An 18,478-nucleotide genomic window follows, 5' to 3' on the forward strand; every position below is an offset into this window, starting at 1 on the left:
AATTATCAGGCACTGCTATATAGAGAAGAAGAATATTCAGCTGTTAAATGGAACTGACTGGCTATATTGTGAAAGCAAATAGAACATTCAAAATGTGTAAAACTTGCCTGTGAGGTGTTCTTTCCCTAGTTAAAAGTTGGTTTTAATTTTTTTAAAAGGTTTATCAACGGTTAAAAATTTATTACTTCTCTGAATTATTATTTTTAATGGAAATTAATATTTATTGTTCATATATTTCATATAGGTAATGTCTGGTTGTCCTATGCTGAAAAAATATATAGATAAAAATTGTTTAGCAGGTCTACCATTTTAATGCATTTGAATAAAGCCACCAGAAACTCCACATGGCTTAGAACATTTTAATTAAATGGAAACACTGGTTGACAAAAGAATGACCACTTCTAGCCATATCACTTTAATATGGTCATTTTACATTTCATAACTCAGACCATTTGACACTGAGATTGATAATTTTTTTTGTAAAGTTATTGCTAAACAATATTCTTCTCCATTGAACCTACTTAAATCTTTCAATATATATTATTGTATCTCTATGCTAAAAATGGCCTCTCTGAGAACATACTGACTACGTGGCAAATTTTTAAGTATTGAAAACTTAAAACTGGCCTAAAATGCAAAGTGTCATTCTGAACCTAGATTCAAACTCTTTAAAATTGTAACATTATTTGAAATCTGGACTCATTTTGAGATGTACATCCATTTTAGAAATGCTTTCTCTGGTAAGCAGGCAAGAGCACAATGTTATCCCGTCATCCAGTATTGCAATACAGTAAGAGAGAATTTGGCGTGCCAGTTCCTCTTAACTGAAATAATCTTAGCATTGCAAAAGGTAAACAGTGGGGCACATTTCAAAAGGAAGTAAAGGGCCCATTAGGCTTTTCATTCCTGTAGGGTGTTCAGAAAATTTAGTAACAAAGAATATCTAGTTAGGCATATGATGTTTTATATATAACATACCATAATTTGTTGGGTTTTGATCTAGTTCTTAATTTCCTATATCATGAGCCTGATGTGTTAAAATTAGGCTAACGTATAGCTACAATTAATTGCATTAGTAATTAAGGAATAAATTCAAATTTTGGACTTGGGAAGTGTGTAATCCCGAGTAGGTCTGGTTGTAAATCAGAAGATTAATAACTCAAATGTTGGTAGATACATTCTCAATTAACTGCTAGGAAAACAAAAACAAAAAACCACCCACAACCCAGCCTAAATGTCTAAGGAATACTTTTGGGGAAATGAAAGGAAAATCAATTGAGGAAAAAAATCAAGAAAAGAGATCTTCCCTAGCCTAGCTAACTAAAAAGCCCAAGTACAGCTACATGAGTTAGGAAATAATGGTAATGCCAACACTGAAGCTTTGTAGAAGCAACCCACCCTTTATCCTTAGTGCAATGCATGAGGGGTGAAGAAATGCGTAAAAACTTTCCAAGCTTTTGCCTGTGAGGAGCGACACACCCACAGCAGAATGATCCCTTGGCTAGAACAGAGGTTGCACTGTGCTGACACAGAATGATTAACTTTCAACTCAAAAAACAGGTAAGCTTTCTGGGTTAAGAGTTTGCAGAACAAGAACTCTCATACTGTAAATTTCTCAGATGTGACCTGAAATGAACATATTTCTGAGAGTAGGCTGGTTTACTTTGACAATGCTGGGTGGCATTATGCAATATGTAACAATATAAAGTAATAGAATATGCATGCAGAGTTTTTTTAAAGTTTATCATCTTCTACCCTTCCAGCCCTCAGACTGTAAAAATACTAGGAGGAACTCACAGCTACCTTGGGTACACATACTTGTGCTGCAGTTTTAGCTCCTGAACACACAGAGGGACATGATGTCTTTATTGCTGCCTCTCCAAGGAAGTATTCATGCCTTTGTATATTAGTTACACTGTGAAGCCCTGAGAAGAAAGAGGCTTGGTTACCTTGTTAGACATGTGGTCTAACTAGACAGTGGGAGGGGGTGGGGGAGGCAGTGAGGTAGAGGAGAGGGTTTCACGCTTAGTCATGAGCGGTGCTGGAGGCAACTCAAATCATTAGTATAGACTGGCTGTGTGTGGGATTCCATTACCAGCACAGAAAGAGAGATTCACAACCTGAGAGTGGTTTCAGAAAAATGCTGCAGAGTGGAAATTCCATTCCCTCCTGAGCTCCAGACCTAGGGGCTCATTTCCCATTAGGGAACAAGAAAGAAGAAGAAAAATAAAATTCCTGCTCAGAGAAAAACCACCCATGCATCAGGCGACACAACTAGACACAGATGTGAATGACATTTCTGGTGATGAGTGAAATTTGTTTTCATTTCAGTTATTTGGTATTTTGTAGTACCTAGCATGTAAACTTTGGCATGAAATGCTACTGAAGAGGCACATAAGCAAATTCAGCATAAACACTTACCTATATTTAAAGAAATAATTGAGTTAGTATCTAGATAGATTGAAAAACAAATTAGAAACAAAATTAGATTACTTACCTATCTTTTACTGTTATCTCTGTGGGTTTACCTCATGTAATTTTAAAATTTGTTTCTCCTTTGTTGTCATGTAAAGTACAACATAATTGGTAAGACCCACGTGACTAAATTGAGTCCAATCAGACTAGATACATCTGAATTTTCAGCAAGTAATAAACAGCAAAACAAAGAAAACCTTTTCATCTTACTGTTTCAGTGGTAGTTGGCTAAAAATAAAGACAAACAGCTATTTTTAATAGCATGCTATTTCTTAGGAAATGGAGCTTAAAAATCTTTTTTAATTAAAGAAGGAGTAAAGAATATTAATAACCTAGAGTTCTGGCCCTGTAACAGTAATGTGCATTAGTTGCTTTATTTGCATTATTTGACTACACACAGAATCGGCAATTGTAAGAGCACATAAAACTACATCTCCACCTCAAAAAATATGTGCGACTACATCTTCACTCCATCACAAGTATGTATGTAATGATGATACAAAGATACTTGCACAAAAGTGTTTTATTTTAATACTGTGCAGGTTTAATTGATTTGAAAAGGTGTAATGTGAGCCATGCTGGAAATGGCTAACTTCCCATAAAGTAGCAAAATGTTTGAAATGCTCTGCCTTGTCATAAGATCCTCAGGGCAGGGGCTTTCCTTATTCTTTCTTGTTTGTACTTATTTTATTTAGGAAAATGAAGCAGAATTATTTCCACTCTCAATTTTAAGCCCCCAGTTTGAAGACTAAACTAGTTTCCTACAGCCAATGACAGAAGGAAGGCACTTCTATGACCATCTGTGTCAGAAGTCAAACTGCAGCCCCATTTTCTGTGGTCTGAATCACCTTACAGAAAATTACTATCTTTCCCCATGAATACACAAAATTTAGGAAGCCTGCTCACCTGTACAGAAACCTAATGTGGCTGTATATATATTGGACAGTACTATCAAAATTTCTTTTTACAAGACCAGTATAGGTATTGCTGTGGTTTAACCCCAGCCGGCAACTAAGCCCCACGCAGCCACTTGCTCACTCCCACTGGGGGATGGGGGGAGAACAGGCAGCTTAAAAGTGAGAAAACTTGTGGGTTGAGATAAAGACAGTTCAATAGGTAAAGAAAAAGCCGCATATGTGAGCAAAGCAAAACAAGGAATTCATTCACCACTTCCCATCAGCAGGCTCAGCCATCTCCAGGAAGGCCGGGCTCCAGCACATGTAACGGTTACTTGGGCAGACAAACACCATCACTCCGAATGTCACCCACTTCTTCCCCCAGTTTATATACTCAGCATGACGTTCTGTGGTATGGAGCATCCCTTTGGCTAGTTTGAGTCAGCTGTCCTGGCTGTGTCCCATCCCAATTTCTTGTGCCCCTCCAGCCTTCTTGCTGGCAGGGCCCAAGAAACTGAGAAGTCCTTGACTTGGTATAAACATCACTCAGCAACAACTAACATCATCAGTGTGTTATCAACATGATTCTCACACGAAATCCAAAACAGAGCACTGCACCAGCTACTAAGAAGAAAATTAACTCCACCTCAGCTGAAACCAGGACAAGTATGCACTTCACAGGCATGAAATAATAAAGGCCACTGTATCATTTTTACTCTACTATATTTATTTGCAATTTAAACTAGTCTTGTACATTCTCTTACTGTTCTCCTCTGTATTTGTTTAGATGGATGAGAATATAGACACATCACCTTATTTCTCCTTTTAACAACTGACATGACATTAATGATGCACTTTTTCACATAAACCCTTCTCTGTCCCAACCCCCACCCAAACAAAGAAGTGGAATTTGGAACCATAGGATTAGAAGTTACTTTTTGAGTCACTCAGTCTAGTTCCCTTTTATAGGAAACCATGAAATCTCTTTTGTAAAGTAACAAGGTACCATCCTAAAGCCAGTGAGTTATTTACCCCATTACTCCTATTGTAGGGCTATTTTGGAACCTTACATTCATGATGGGTGGAAATTTTTGTATAATTTACAATCTAAATGTGTTCATATTACATATACCTACTTGTGTCTTTACTATCATTAGCCTTTATCTAAATAATATCTTACTTTACCTCTGAAGGGTTTCTCTAGCTAATGACTTTCCAGACAATTGAATTTGTTGTTTTTTTCCACACAAGCCTCTGTGCGTCTTTCAGTCTCCCCTTGCATACATGCTCTTTATTCCTTTCATCATCCTAGGAGCTCTTTGGATTGTCCTGTCAGCAAAGTATAAATAATTGCCAATGGTAGCGAGATTCAAAGGGTAAGAAGGGAAGCCAGGCTTTTTAATGTCTAAAAAAACCCCAACAAAATATTTACAGCAGTCAGGCTGCCGACCCTTAGTTTTGTAGAAGGATGGATTTTCACGAGAGTGGCACATGTCATTTGTGTGTTATTTTAAACTTTTAGAAGAAAAGCTGCTATGCAAACAGTATATTAAGGGATTTACTTATTATAGTGAAACGTCCATGATGAGAAAACATTTGCAATAGAACGGATTGAAGAACCTAATTTATCTCTGCTTATTTACAATGTCCAGATTGTACATCACTTGACAGAGAACTTCATCAAAAAGCTCTATTTTTCCAGGCCAATAAGGACTATAGTGAAGTTTTGCTCCTAGCTGGTTAATATAAACCAACTTCCTTGATTTTACTGATAACAGGTGTCTGTTGCAGATGCATGTGAACAAGCACATTAGTTCCATAGCAGAAGTTGTATAGGTATCAATAGTTATAACTTCTATAAAATTACGGTTGTACAATATTAATGTCTACAGTTATTTCATGAAGATTTTATGAGTTCTGTTCAGCTTAAATTGAAATGCTTATATGTGTGTATGCATATAAATATATATTTATATAAAATTAAAGAAATACATTTATACAGTATTTTGTTTTATCTTAGACCACTTAGAACGCTACAAAGCCAGAAGGATTTTAATGGAGTTGCTGTTGATTTACAATTAGGCTCATAATCAATAAGAACCAGGAAAAACGAGAGTGCTGATAATAAGGGATGAGAAGCGGTTTCATATCCATACCCTCCAGTCCCGAAAATCTTTAAATGGATGAAATCAGAGCATTTAAAACCTTAACTCTACGTCTGGAATTTGTTTTCAAAAGTGCAGTCACTCTGGATATTTCAGTTTTCTCTGCACTTGATTGGCAAATCCAGGTCTTTGGGGTGACTACCCCGGTTATTCTTAGTGCTGACTATTGCTGTGCATCAGGTCCTAGATATTTTAAGATAATCAGTCAAAATTGCATTTAAATTCAAACAGCTCCTAAAAATCTACGGCCCTTTAATTATTATTTACTATTCCAGCCAACTTTATGAAATCCATTTAACTCAAGGGCCCAGATCTTGGTGGTAGAGGTTAAACTGTAACATGCTGACGACGCTAACTGTTGGTGAGATGATTTTCAGCCCCTGAAGCCCCTGTAAACCCTTTTCTTCCCTCCTGCGTGCACCTTGTCTTTCTACCCTGCCCCTCGCCTGGCCGTGTAATACTGATACAGCTGCCCCATGAAGCAGTCATGTCCCTCCATCACGGAACTGTATTTCGAAGGTGCAGCCAGCGAAGCGCAGATGGATGGGAAGCCAGCACAGCAAGCCACGGAGTTGCTTCTACTTGGCTTCCTGTGCTTAAGCCCTTCACAGAGACAGGATTCAAACACCTCGTGGGGAGGAGAGAGGGGCAGCTTGGCAGAGCCACATGACTGCCTTCAGGCCCTGGAATGAAGCAAAATTCCTGGGGATTAGATTAAGAGACCTTTAATGTGGATGGTTAGAAGGTCTGGGTTTAAGTGCATCCTATCGTATTTCAGAAATTAAACTCATCAATGTCACACAGGCCTAGCAGCACTCATTGTAGTATTGCCTGAATAGTTTTAGAAGCTGAATACCTGAGACAATGAAACTGTTTTCTGAAAATGTAGTTTTTAAGATGTTAAAATCTAGAGCTATTTTCATTAATTAATCATAATAGTTTTAGTTATGGTAAAACTTGAGTTTAAATTGGACATTAAATGCACCAAACATTTGGCTTTGAAAAATGAGTAGAAAAGTAGGTGCCATCATCACCAGGCAATAAATAAATAATAAATATTGATGAATATATTTTAATTAAAAAACCCACCACCACACACAAAACCAGTCTTCTAAGTACCACAGGTGACCTGTTGCTCTCTTCCTGTTGTTCTTTTTATTGTCAGTCATGTAACAGACATTATCCTGGCACCATGGGTTTGAATCTTGGTAACTGACTTGAAGAGAGTGGGAAGGATTTTAATTTTTCAAAAAAGCAGCAGGTGGAAAGTGACTTGGTAAAGATGACAGTTGACTGAAAAAAACACAGCTGCCTACTCTTTACCCAAATACATGCTCTTTGGAGCAGCTGAAACTGAAAATTTTGAGACTAAAGGATGCAGCTTGCTTGGTTCATGCTATAGCATCACATCCAGCAGTATTAACAGTGTACATCAACAAGAATGTCTTCTTCATAGAACATGGAAAGCATCTACAAGCTATTCCACATCAGACACACTTTAACACAGTAACTGCTGAAAGTGGAGGAGCTCTCAAAATGTACCTTTTGTTCTGCAATTAGCTTATGGTTTCTTAAGCAGGAAATCAGCTTCAGCGGTGGTGGTTTTTCTGCAGCTAACATAACCAACATAGGAATTGTTTGATCTTTGCAGGTTTTTAAATAGATAGTTTTGTGCAGAGTCAATGGAGAGAATTAAGTATCTCTGTAGCTACCTGAAAATATCTCATAAAGCTATAAATAAATGGATGCAGAAATTACTGAAATGAGAATTTCTTCACATTAAGATTTTTTTTAGTTCTACATTTAGCTGTCTTGAGAGCTTGTATATTTATGAAAAATTGAAACCAAATGGAAGAAATAATAATGCTTATGCAGTAGTATACTAATTACTTTGTTTCCTCTAAAACATGAACAAAGGAAGTTTTGCTTGTTTGAGGATTACGTGATGCAGATCTGACTGGTGAAAGGAAAACTAACTGATTTGGAAAGGGGAAGAGCAGTCCTGCAGCTCTGACACTGGAACTGGTGGATACCACCAGTCTTCCACTCCTAGCAAAATTTCCTCCAAGACCATGTGCAATTCATAGTCTGTTTCTGTTGGAAATGTCTCATTTTCACTTTTCCTTCTGCCAAAACCAGTTACAAATACCACAATCTGAAAAGTGCAGTATTTCTTTATTTTGCTGTATTTCTGTATTTTTTTTTTTAGTTTCGAAAGAAACATGGATTATAAACATTCACTTGTTAGAATACAGTACTCACAAGACACTGTGGCAATTTAAGAGTAAATTAAAATTGGATGTAGCGTGGGAAGCTAGGATGACATGTAGCGTTTTCACCTTGACAGCCTTTCACTGGAAGTGGCACAGCAAAAGATCTTGACAGATCTTGATGCCAGTGTAAATGCCTTCAGCTGGAAGGCAGGTAATTTTTTTCAGATGCAATAAGAATCTAAACTTAAAGGTAATCACAAGACAAAAAAAAAAAAAAGACCAACTTCTGCATTTCCTAAATGAGTGCTGATCTTACATCTATTTTTGGGAGCAAAAGTAACTAAAAACAAAATAAATTTTAAAATAACATACAAATAACATATATGTAAAAAATAGCTATATATGCATAGTTAGAACTAGTTTGCCTAGTAGAGTAAAGCTATAGGAAAAGTCCGATATGGCAATTTAGAAAACGGAGATGTTTGGAAATGTCATGTTAAAACCAAAGCAAAATTCCAGAGATCACAAAGAACGGAGGAAATTTAAGTATACAGTGGTAGGTTCTTATTTGCCTCTTTTGTTTGCTGTCTCAAGAAACCTTCCTGTTTTTTCTTCTTAGTTGCTGCCTTCTTTAAATTCTCATTCTTGATGTATTTAGTGTCTTTCTATCATCTTTTTTCTTCTAAAATAATTGAAAATAATAGATAAGCAGACATTTAATTCTAATCCTGTATAATAAACAGTTGTACTACATGAAATTGAAGTTTGTTTTAATAGGATTGCTGATTATGTTAGCATTAAATAAGGTCAGTTTTTGTTTATCTAAGGTGATGAGGAATGAGATAACACAGTGAAACCACACATAATACAACACTTAGGTAATAAGGCTAGAAAAATATACAATGAGATGTAATAAAGAGATTAACCATTGAACAACGGTTCAAAAGCTGCAAAAAAAAAACTGGTTCGAAAGCTTGCAAGCTCACACAATGAGGCAAGCCACATCCATGTGTATCAGTGAGGGAAGCTGCGGAGCTCTGATCATGTGGTGCCACTCCCAAGTGACAAACCCCATCCCTCGAGGCTGGGTCACTGCACCAGATATACCTACACTGCAGAGATCCAGTTCCCAGTCATACACAGATAGCTGACCTGAGCTTCTCTGCACTCACAACATGCTGAGTCTGTGAAATGGATTAAGATCCACCCACAAATAATAGAAAGGTATCTATATGTGTAAGAGGTTTCAGGATTGTGGCTTTGTAGGTAACAAGGCTGTTTCTAACTACATTCACATATAAACCTTATAGCAGTGAGATGTCAGTGCTGTTTGTATAAGTAACTGTAATGAAAACAGTAATAAATTTGACCTTACTACTGCCACCTACAATAACGCTGCATGTTTGCATGTTTGTGTCTGGATTTCTCTATAAACATTTGTCAGTACACTATTCAGATCTGAAAAAGGGTAATAAAGTTATACTGTGGGCTCTTGAAACAGTCATCATTGTCTAAATCGAGGTCTGTTTGATTTTGCTGCATCATATTTACTAACCAGTCCCAACTTGTGAAAATGTAGTCAGTGCATTGGTTGAACTGTTTGCATAAGCCTATTTGAAGGCATGTTCCCTTCACTGAGTTGCTCTTCAATATGAGCTGGACTCAATAGCCATTAGAAGTATTTGTATTTAATACAAACAGCAGCAGGCTGTATAGGAGAAGTGTATAAGTCACACAGTACCACTGTTTCTACCCAGTTAGAATTATGCTTTATGAAAGAAGTTGAGTAGGTCAGTTGGTGGTTACTTGGACTGAACTTCAAGAGACCTGGACTCTGTATTTGGCTTAGCCATTGACCTTCCTAGACTAGCTGTATCATCGATCTGTGCCTCTCCTACCTAATAATATGTGCTGCCATGTTTATTTGTATTCCAAGCTTTTCCTAATAGGTCCTGTCTCTTACTGGACTTACGTAGCATCTAGCATAGGGAGACTAAAATGCTAGCTAAGTCCAGCAAGCACATCTGTAATATAAATGTGTAAAAAGAAAGGGAAGGGGGGGAAAAGAAGTAATAAAAGTAACAGTGAAAATTCTTGTTCATAAACAATTATCTTTTCTACTGGAGGAAAAAAAAAGTGAATTTGTATAAAGAAATTAGATTAAAGCAACTTCAAAGATTAAAAGAATGGAAGAAGAATTGAGGGAATATATTAAACAAACCCATAAAATAATTATCTACTCTCCTTTAAACGTTCAGTAGACAGAGAGCCTTTTATAGATGGAGGTTCAAGAGGAGTCTGGGACCGCACAGCAGGAGAAAGACGGAGTTAGAAACAGGGGCGAGATTTCCCATCCCAAGCACTGGGGTATCATAACAACTTCTCAACCTACAACTGTGTAACTGATGAGTATAGAATGACTAGTGGGAAAACTGAGGAAAGAAAGCCTGTGTGTGCTCCTCAAAATAAGTTTGCTTAAAACCACACATCAGGTTGTTGTTCCTAGGCCAAAGTGTGCTTTGATTACAGATATGCACAGCAGAGCCCTCCAGTGACGTGTACGTCACTATGTAGTCTATGAAACTAAACAACACCACCATCATGAATATTATCTACAGATTATATTTCTTCAAACACTCTCACTGTTCATGTGTTAAAACATCTTTTTTTTTTTTTTTTTTTTTTTTTGCCTCACTACACACAGGAAAAGCCCATTCTATAAAAGAAACAGAGAATGGAGTTAAAAAGGGGAATCTGTGGCTTCTGTTCTCTACTGAATTCCAGTAAAGTTCTCCTTTGAATTGGCAGATGAAATTGAGTTACTGCTTGTTTTTGTCCAGCCCCAACTCCAGCCCTAGATACAGCAGCACAACTCTCAAGCCTGCACTGAGCTCCTAAAACTACATACATTCCATTGCAAAATGATCTAGTGATCATCGTATCTAACAATGCATCACATTCATAAATTGTTTAACTTATAAGGCTATTGTGAAAGTAGTTTGAGACAGCTTATCTGTAGAAACGAAAATTACTTCTATAACATTCAAATCCTTTAGCACGCTTCAAACATTCCAAAAACCAAAGGACACTAATTGTGTTGGCATAGCTTTAAGCCTAAAAGCCTTTTTATGCAAGAAATTAAGTCTTCATCAAGAAAATAACTCTTGAAATCTTAATATCTTTCAATGACAGCCACATTTGAAGAGCAATTTTATATCATAATGATCCTTGTTGCATAATTTGGACAGGCTTTTATTCTCATTTTGATTTCCCAAACACAGCTTGCTTTTCCAGCTCTCCTTCCCACACTGATTGAAAAGGAGAGATCAAAAGTCAAGAGAGAAAACATCAAGATTTGGGTCTGGGGTTAAACTTCTAAAGATTTCAGAACAGCTCCTACTTCAGACATGCTATGGCATATCTGACTAAAGCCTTGGATGCCTCATATAAGACTTGGACAGGTGCATTCCACCCGGGATCCCACTGTAGGCACAAGTCCAAAACAGCAACTTTAAAACCCCCACTCTTGTGACCACTTGTGATATACAAGAGGTCAGACTAGACAACCTAAGAGTAATTACTGGCTTTAAATTCTATGATAATCTCTGAAAATTAACGTGCTGCCATAAATAAATAAGGCATTTTGCCTTTGAGTCATTACTTTCACAACATGGTAACAATATGCTAAAGCAACAGAGAAAAATTAAAACCCATAATATTTGTGACAAGTTCTGTGCCACAAGACATGATGCCTAGTGTCCCATCTAACTTTTGCCTTGGGGTCTGCCCAGCCTTTGCACTTCCAACGGACTGAGAGTTTCAGCCCGTGAGCTGAGTCCTATATATAGTTTGTGAAACTATTCTGTAAATGAGGAATAATATAAGAGGAATCTTAATTTCCTTTCCATGTGCAGAATTATACCAGTCTGAAGCTTCTACTTCCTTCCAAGGAAGTTTTATTAACCCTTACACCCTAGAAACATAGGTCTTCAGAATGAAGGCATTGTCTCAGTAATGGGTTCTCAGCATGATTTCTTCAGTGGATCAAAACTGTATCTCTTCAGAGAAGAAACCTGTACTGGGCTGGTGTGGCAAAGTTTTGGTAGCGGGGGGGAGAAGGGGTGGCTTCTGTGAGAAGCTTCCCCTGTGTCTGATGGAGCTGATGCCAGCCGGCCCCAAGATGGACCTGCTGATGGCCAAGGCCGAGCCCGTCAGCAACGGTGGTGGTGCTGCTGTCATAAGGGGGAAAAAGTGCTGCAGAGCAGCAGCTGGGGAGAGGGTGAGACTGTGAGAGCAGCAGCCCTGCCGGCACCCAGGGCAGGAGGAGGCCGGGGGGCTCCAGGCGCCGGAGCAGAGACCCCCCGGCAGCCCGAGGTGCAGCCCCCGGTGCGGCAGGCTGTGCCCCCAGCCCACGGAGCCCACGGGGGAGCAGACACCCCCCCGCAGCCCGCGGAGGGCCCCACGCCGGGGCAGGGGGTGCCCGAGGGAGGCTGTGACCCGTGGGCAGCCCACGCTGGGGCAGCTCCTGGCAGGGCCCGTGGCCCCGCGGGGAGAGGAGCCCGGGCTGGGGCCGGGCTGCGGGCAGGGCTGGGGACCCCGCGGGGACCCCCGGGGAGCAGCCTGGGCCTGAGGGGCTGCAAGCCGTGGGAGGGAGCCATGCTGACGCAGTACGTGAAGAAGTGTAGCCCGTGGGAAGGACTCACCCTGGAGAAGTTCACGGAGGACTTTCTCCTGTGGGGGGGACCCCACGCTGGAGCAGGGGAAGCGTGTGAGGAGGAAGGAGCGGCAGAGACAACTTGAGGAACTGACCACAACCCCCATTGCCTGTCTGCCTGCACCGCTCAGGGGGAGGAGATAGACAAAATCAGGCCTGACTTTGAGCCTGCCAAGAAGGGAGAGTGGGGGAAGGTGTTATAAGATTTGGTTTCATTTCTCATTACCCTACTCTTATTTGATTGGTAATAATTTAAATTAATTTTCCTGAGTTGAGCCTGTTTTGCCCATGACAGTGATCACAGAGTGATCTCCCTGTCCTTATCTCGACCCACGAGCCTTTTGTTATATTTTCTCTCCGGGCTGGTTGAGGAGGGGAGTGACAGAGTGGCTTTCGTGGGCACCCAGCATCCAGCCAGGGTCACCCACTGCAAAACTGTACTGCCCTTTCAAGCTAACTAGGCAATGCGTCCATATCTTTCCAACTGAAGTAGGAACCGGGAAGATAAATCTCTTGTATTATGGTTACATACAAAACAGATGTGAGACACTTGAAAGTCTTAGACAAGAGCAGAAAAATACACAACCCATCACTCATTCCTGAGAGTGGTTGGGAAATCATTTCTCCACATAGCAGATACCAACAATATTGTTCAGTGTCTTGACTCCATTGATAACCTCACAAAGCCTAGCATCTGCCTCCCTTACACCTTGGGTCAGTGTCACACAATTGTATTCTAAAATAGTGGTCGCCCAAATAAACTGTATCCTTGACACAGAGAATTTTTAAAAACTTAGATTTTGCCTTGGATATAAAATTTCCAATCCTTTAATGAATTTAACTATTTATTATTTCAAAATTAAAATGTCCTACCAAAAACATTTAATAATCCTCTAAATGCAGTCTCTACTTACATGGAGTTGAGAAAAGGAAATTGAAATTCCTATTACCTGAGTATTATCTCTAAGCTGTAGGATACGCAAGATATTCAGAGGAGCCGGTTGATGAAAAACATCAGTTTCTCCTTTACCCATCAGGGAGTTTATGAAAGGGATGTGCTGAAAAAAGAGCTCATATTAAGTAGAATTTTAAAAGAATATAGAGGGTGAGAAGTGAGAGGAAGAGATTTTTTTTTTCTTCTAAGATCCTTGATTCAAACTTGGTTAGAGGAAACTGTTATGGTTTGAGGGAGTTGTCTGATAGCAGCATGAAATCTATGGTACTGCAACTTTCTTCCACTTTTTCTTTTTTATTTTATTATTTTTTCTCTCTGAAAGAGAAATAATTATCATTTTGCTCTGCCCTGAAGACCTTGCTTGAGATTGAATAAGCTATTGCTGTCCCTGAATTCAGAGAACAAGCAGATTTGCAAGAGATGCCTTCAGAACTTGCTGGGGAAGTCTGCAATCTTTGCTGATGCGGGAAGAGGTGCAGCAGCAGCTAAGACCCAGATTTCCAAATAAGCTTGTATCTCTGCAATATATGAACAAACAAAAGCATTTTTCTACACTAGTGGCAGGGTAACTGTCATTATTCTATCTATATTCTTAGGTCAGGTTTGTAAATAATAGCTCTTGTAACACCAACTGGTGTAGGTGGCAAAAAAAACAGATAAGCCTTTAGGTATGCAGGATCTTTTTCAAGCCTAAAATAAAAATACTGGGTATAAAATCTACACCACCCCCACCTCCAAAAAATAAAACAAAACAACAAAGAAACAAAAAAACCCAACCCAACAAACCACAATCAAACCCAAATCAAAACCCCAATTCAAAACAAAAGTTAGAAACTACCTTAAGTTATTATTAAATAAATCTATCACACCAGAATTTTAAACTGGTTTTGCTTTGTATATCTTGAAAGTAAAAATCTAAACATAGACTTGCTATCCTGAATAGAAATGAAAGACTGCTTTGAGTATCTTCTCCGAGAAATGAAGCACTCTAGGAAAACTGAATGGGTGTAAAAGATTATTCACCCAGAGGCTACTTATCCTGAATTATCAATATTGCCTAAGACATCAACAAAGCACTGACTGTTTTTTCCATCTACTGTAGGCTACTATTCATGGAACTACTAAAACATTTAAGTTTCTTTTCTAGTATTGTTAAACAAAAGCATGCTTTCCAGGATAGTGGCTTGAATTCTGGGAAGTCTTTCCTGGGTTTTTGGATGTACTTAGCTACTTGGGTTCTCCTCCAGATTCCCAGTTGTCACACACATATGTTAAGGTGGAAATATACATCAACTTATGTGTTAGCTTTAGCCTCCTTTTACCTTTCAGGTTTATTGAATAAACCTTATTTAAACTGAAGAATGCAACTTTCCATTTTTACTCTTTTCTTTCTGGGTACCTCTGTTCTTTTTCATGTTACTACTAAGGTAGGATGCAAACCAATTGCTTCTTGTATCTTTAACTTCTAATGCAATATTTGCAAGCTGCTGAGGTGAATGTTAGTCTTCATTTCTTATTTCCATCTTGAGCAGACCATCAGTTGCTTAAGACCATCAGCCTTGCTTACATGTTGCTTAAACTGTCCCAGTCTATGATGTCAATAAAATATAAATCTATAACTATGCTAAGTATGGTATGGTTATATCAATCTGTATTTTAACTATGAAGTCAGCTGTGGTTTAAGCAGCAGATGTGAAAGTCTGTGTCTGTTAGATGGCTTGTTCAGCTCTGCTTTCATTTTAAAGGTACATCCTGCAGCATGATGCACAGATCAATGTTTTGATTTTACCAGAGAGCATTCTGCAGTGAGGAACATCTTAAAACATTTTTCTTGTTAGAAGTATCTTAACACCTTTTATTTTAAATTCTGTGCTTTAGGGTTAAAACATTGGGTGAAGATTGCACATCTAGCTGTTAAATCATTCTTTCTCAGGTAAATTGCCAGTTTCAGACCATTTAACCACTCAAGCACAAGAACTAAAAGTGAGAGAAAAACAGACAAGAGATAACTGTCTTCCTACTAGTGTTGATAAAATGAAGTGTATTATAAGTGCAAAATGTCATGCACAGTGTCAAGTATAAACTCTTAGCTTCAGCCATGCTTGCAAGCATCAAAACACAACAGAAAGTGTCTGCAAACTCAAACATTGAGTTGAGTTGACCAGTGTGGTATTATCAGTAGCTACACTGCTTTAAATCAGAATCACTCTAAATTTCACAGGCTGATTTCCAAGATAGTATGTGGCATCAAAAAATTTGACATTCTTAGTGTGGTAAAAGGAATTTTTCACATTTCTCAATGTACTCACAAATCCTGTTACTTTCAGTCATTTTCTGATTCTTTATTTTCTAGCAGAGTTCCAGGTGGTATGGTGAACTTGAAGCCGGCTCAGTCGATTGATTTATTCTAATTAGTATTTGAAGGTATCAGAAGTACATTATCCAGCCCAAACAACAATCGGTAAAATGCTTCCTCAGTGCACTAAGTATGGCAGTTTAGTCACTGATTGAAGATCCTAGCATTACATTTGTTAGAATCTGCCTATGAAATCTTTAGGCCTTTCCAAAGTTTCACCTACATAAATTAGAGATGCAGGTATCTTTTCCCTCACATGGTGATTCCTTTGTTCCTTCAAATGTGGTCTTGCAGAGTAAATGAAGGAAGGTACATTGTATACTGCTGTTCTCTGAGAGCTATCCTAAAACTTCATTAGAAAAATTTATTTGACTACAGCACTAGTGAATGTAAAAAACAAATTCAATTTCTACTTTTCACAAAATCACGTTTTAGAATATTTCATACAAAATACTGATGGTGTTTAGTGTGGAACATTCAGACTTGAATGAGTTAGCTTTGATAATCTGTCCTCAAGAAATGTGTATGTGGAGGAAGCTCAGACACAGAGTTAACAATTTATACAACTGATACTAAGGTTTTAAGATTGTTGTATCTAATTTTCTGCAATAGTGTCCTCAAAAACCTGAAGTGATAAGATGGTAAATCGAGACCAAACTCATAATCCAAATGAAAATTATTCTGTCCTCAAACCATGGTTCAGAGGAAATTAATGTTGAATGTCAGTTTGGAAGACGCTTTCTAACCTTATTTTCTTACTTCAAATACACTTTAAATCCTCTTGCTTATCATTTTCTTGATCTGGAGTTAGTTTTCATCAAGCTTATCACAGAGGTAGGGGATATATTTAACCTTAAATGTTGAAGGTATTCAGAGTATCCAGATTGTTTTGCTTCTGACATAATTCTGAATGGTTGCAAGTAGGAATACCATTGCATGAGACTGATCCTCCACATCACTTTCAGCCCTGGGCAAAATTGTTTATTGAAGACAAGACAAAGCAGCAGAGGGAGTGGGAGATGGAAAAGGGACATAACTAACATAAATGCAGGCTGAACAGCACAGAGAGATGACAACTGGCAACTGGAGTAAATAATTCCTCGCTGAGAGAAAGCCAGAAACAGACATGAATGAGTAAGGATGTTCAAAATAAACTGCACTACTAGTCAGACTTTAAGGACATCAATGGGTAAACATCCCCCATGCAGCTACTTTTCCCAGTGGTCTGGCTTTGTGCCCTCATGATCTTTCTTTTTTATGATCTATTCTTATGGTCTTTCTGTCTCCAGCTTGTTTGGTTGAAGAAGTAAGGCAAAACTAGCCCTTGCATTGCTAGAATGAGGAATGCTTACACTCTTTCCCAACAACTTCTGAGTTTGTTCAGGGAGGGGTACTTTGGAGTAAGGTCTGTTTTCCATATTCCTCGTGATGTTACTCTGCTTGTTGAAGTAGCTTGTTTCTTCCTCTGGCTGAGTTTCTGGTGGGTTTGACCACTGACTGTTCTGAGTGGTTACTGAAATGAGACTGCTGGTAAACATTTGACTCGTTTTTTAAAGCTCTCATTTCTGTAATAACTTCCAAAATTCACAAAATGCCACGGTAGATGGAGGTGCTCATGTTTTTTTTTTTTCCTCCCTAAATGTCAACATATACCTATATAGGAATAGTGCAAAAGAGCATCTGTGTGTGTGTGTATACAAATAAATACATTTGTGTATTACATGCTGGATGCAAAAGGAGTGTAAGCCTGGCCTTCCTGATGACAAAAGTTATGCCATTTACTTCATTCAGGACAGGATAGCTCTCTGAAACTTAGAATTATTTAAAATGCCAGAAGCTTGGGATGTCAATTCTTAGACTATTCTGTGGGGGAAAAAAAGGTAGCCAAATAGCTGTTTATTTTTTCTAACTCAGTTTTGAAAGAGTGTAATAGATTTGAGATGTGATGCTACAACTGTTTCCAAAATTAGATGCCTCGTTCTTATTTGCCAAGTAATTTTCCTGCTCCAGTCTCTACTATAAATAAAACAAAAAAATGTTAAAATAGTCACCTAAAGGATATTAAAGTATTTGACAAATGGTTTTGACAAAATTACAAGACACTACTGTGGCTTTAAATATCTTTTGTAAAATGTAAAGATTACTTCCATCACTTTTTTTGGAAAAAAACACAGCACATACTACATCGTCTGTTTTTTCTTATGTGACTGCTGAACGGAAAATCCTAGACACGAAAAGTTTCAATACATTTATCAGATCACAGCTCCCTCTTCTGTAATTCATCATTACTACAGAAAACTAAGTTGGACAGAGATTGCTTAAACTAAATTCTATGTTTGATTGATCTATGAATGATACCTATTCATTTTATTCCTTTATTTTCTCATCAGTGATACTTCAGGGTTTGAAATTTCATATTTTCCTGCAATTTCAATGCCAGGACAGATAATACAACTTACAGTACAGCTGCATTAAAGCTACTTTTAGAGGAATATTACTTTTGCTCAGTGACATGATTTTGATGTCCATAATCGAAATCCTGGGGTTTTACTGAAGAAAATTCATGTCTAATCTGCTATTTATTATTGCTGCTAGGTCTTCCTTCCACACAACTTTCTAGGGTTGGTTTTTTTTCTGTTTTTATTTTGGCAACTTTTGAAAAAATTTCAGCTATTCTCCTTTTCTTTTATTCTCTAATTTTTGT

At 38.2% G+C, this 18,478-nt stretch overlaps 1 long non-coding RNA gene across 1 annotated transcript in view; it reads left to right on the forward strand.

Annotated features, from left to right (window-relative positions):
• Positions 1–18,103, forward strand: part of LOC308067288 — a 39,904-nt gene extending 21,801 nt beyond the window's left edge. The window contains exon 4 of the long non-coding RNA XR_013929511.1: positions 24–18,103. This is a non-coding gene — a long non-coding RNA (uncharacterized lncRNA). The remainder of the gene's footprint in view (positions 1–23) is intronic.
• Positions 18,104–18,478: the final 375 nt, after the last annotated feature.

The sequence above is a fragment of the Falco punctatus genome, assembly GCF_963210335.1.
Source record: "Falco punctatus genome assembly, chromosome: 7".
Classification (NCBI taxonomy): domain Eukaryota; kingdom Metazoa; phylum Chordata; class Aves; order Falconiformes; family Falconidae; genus Falco; species Falco punctatus.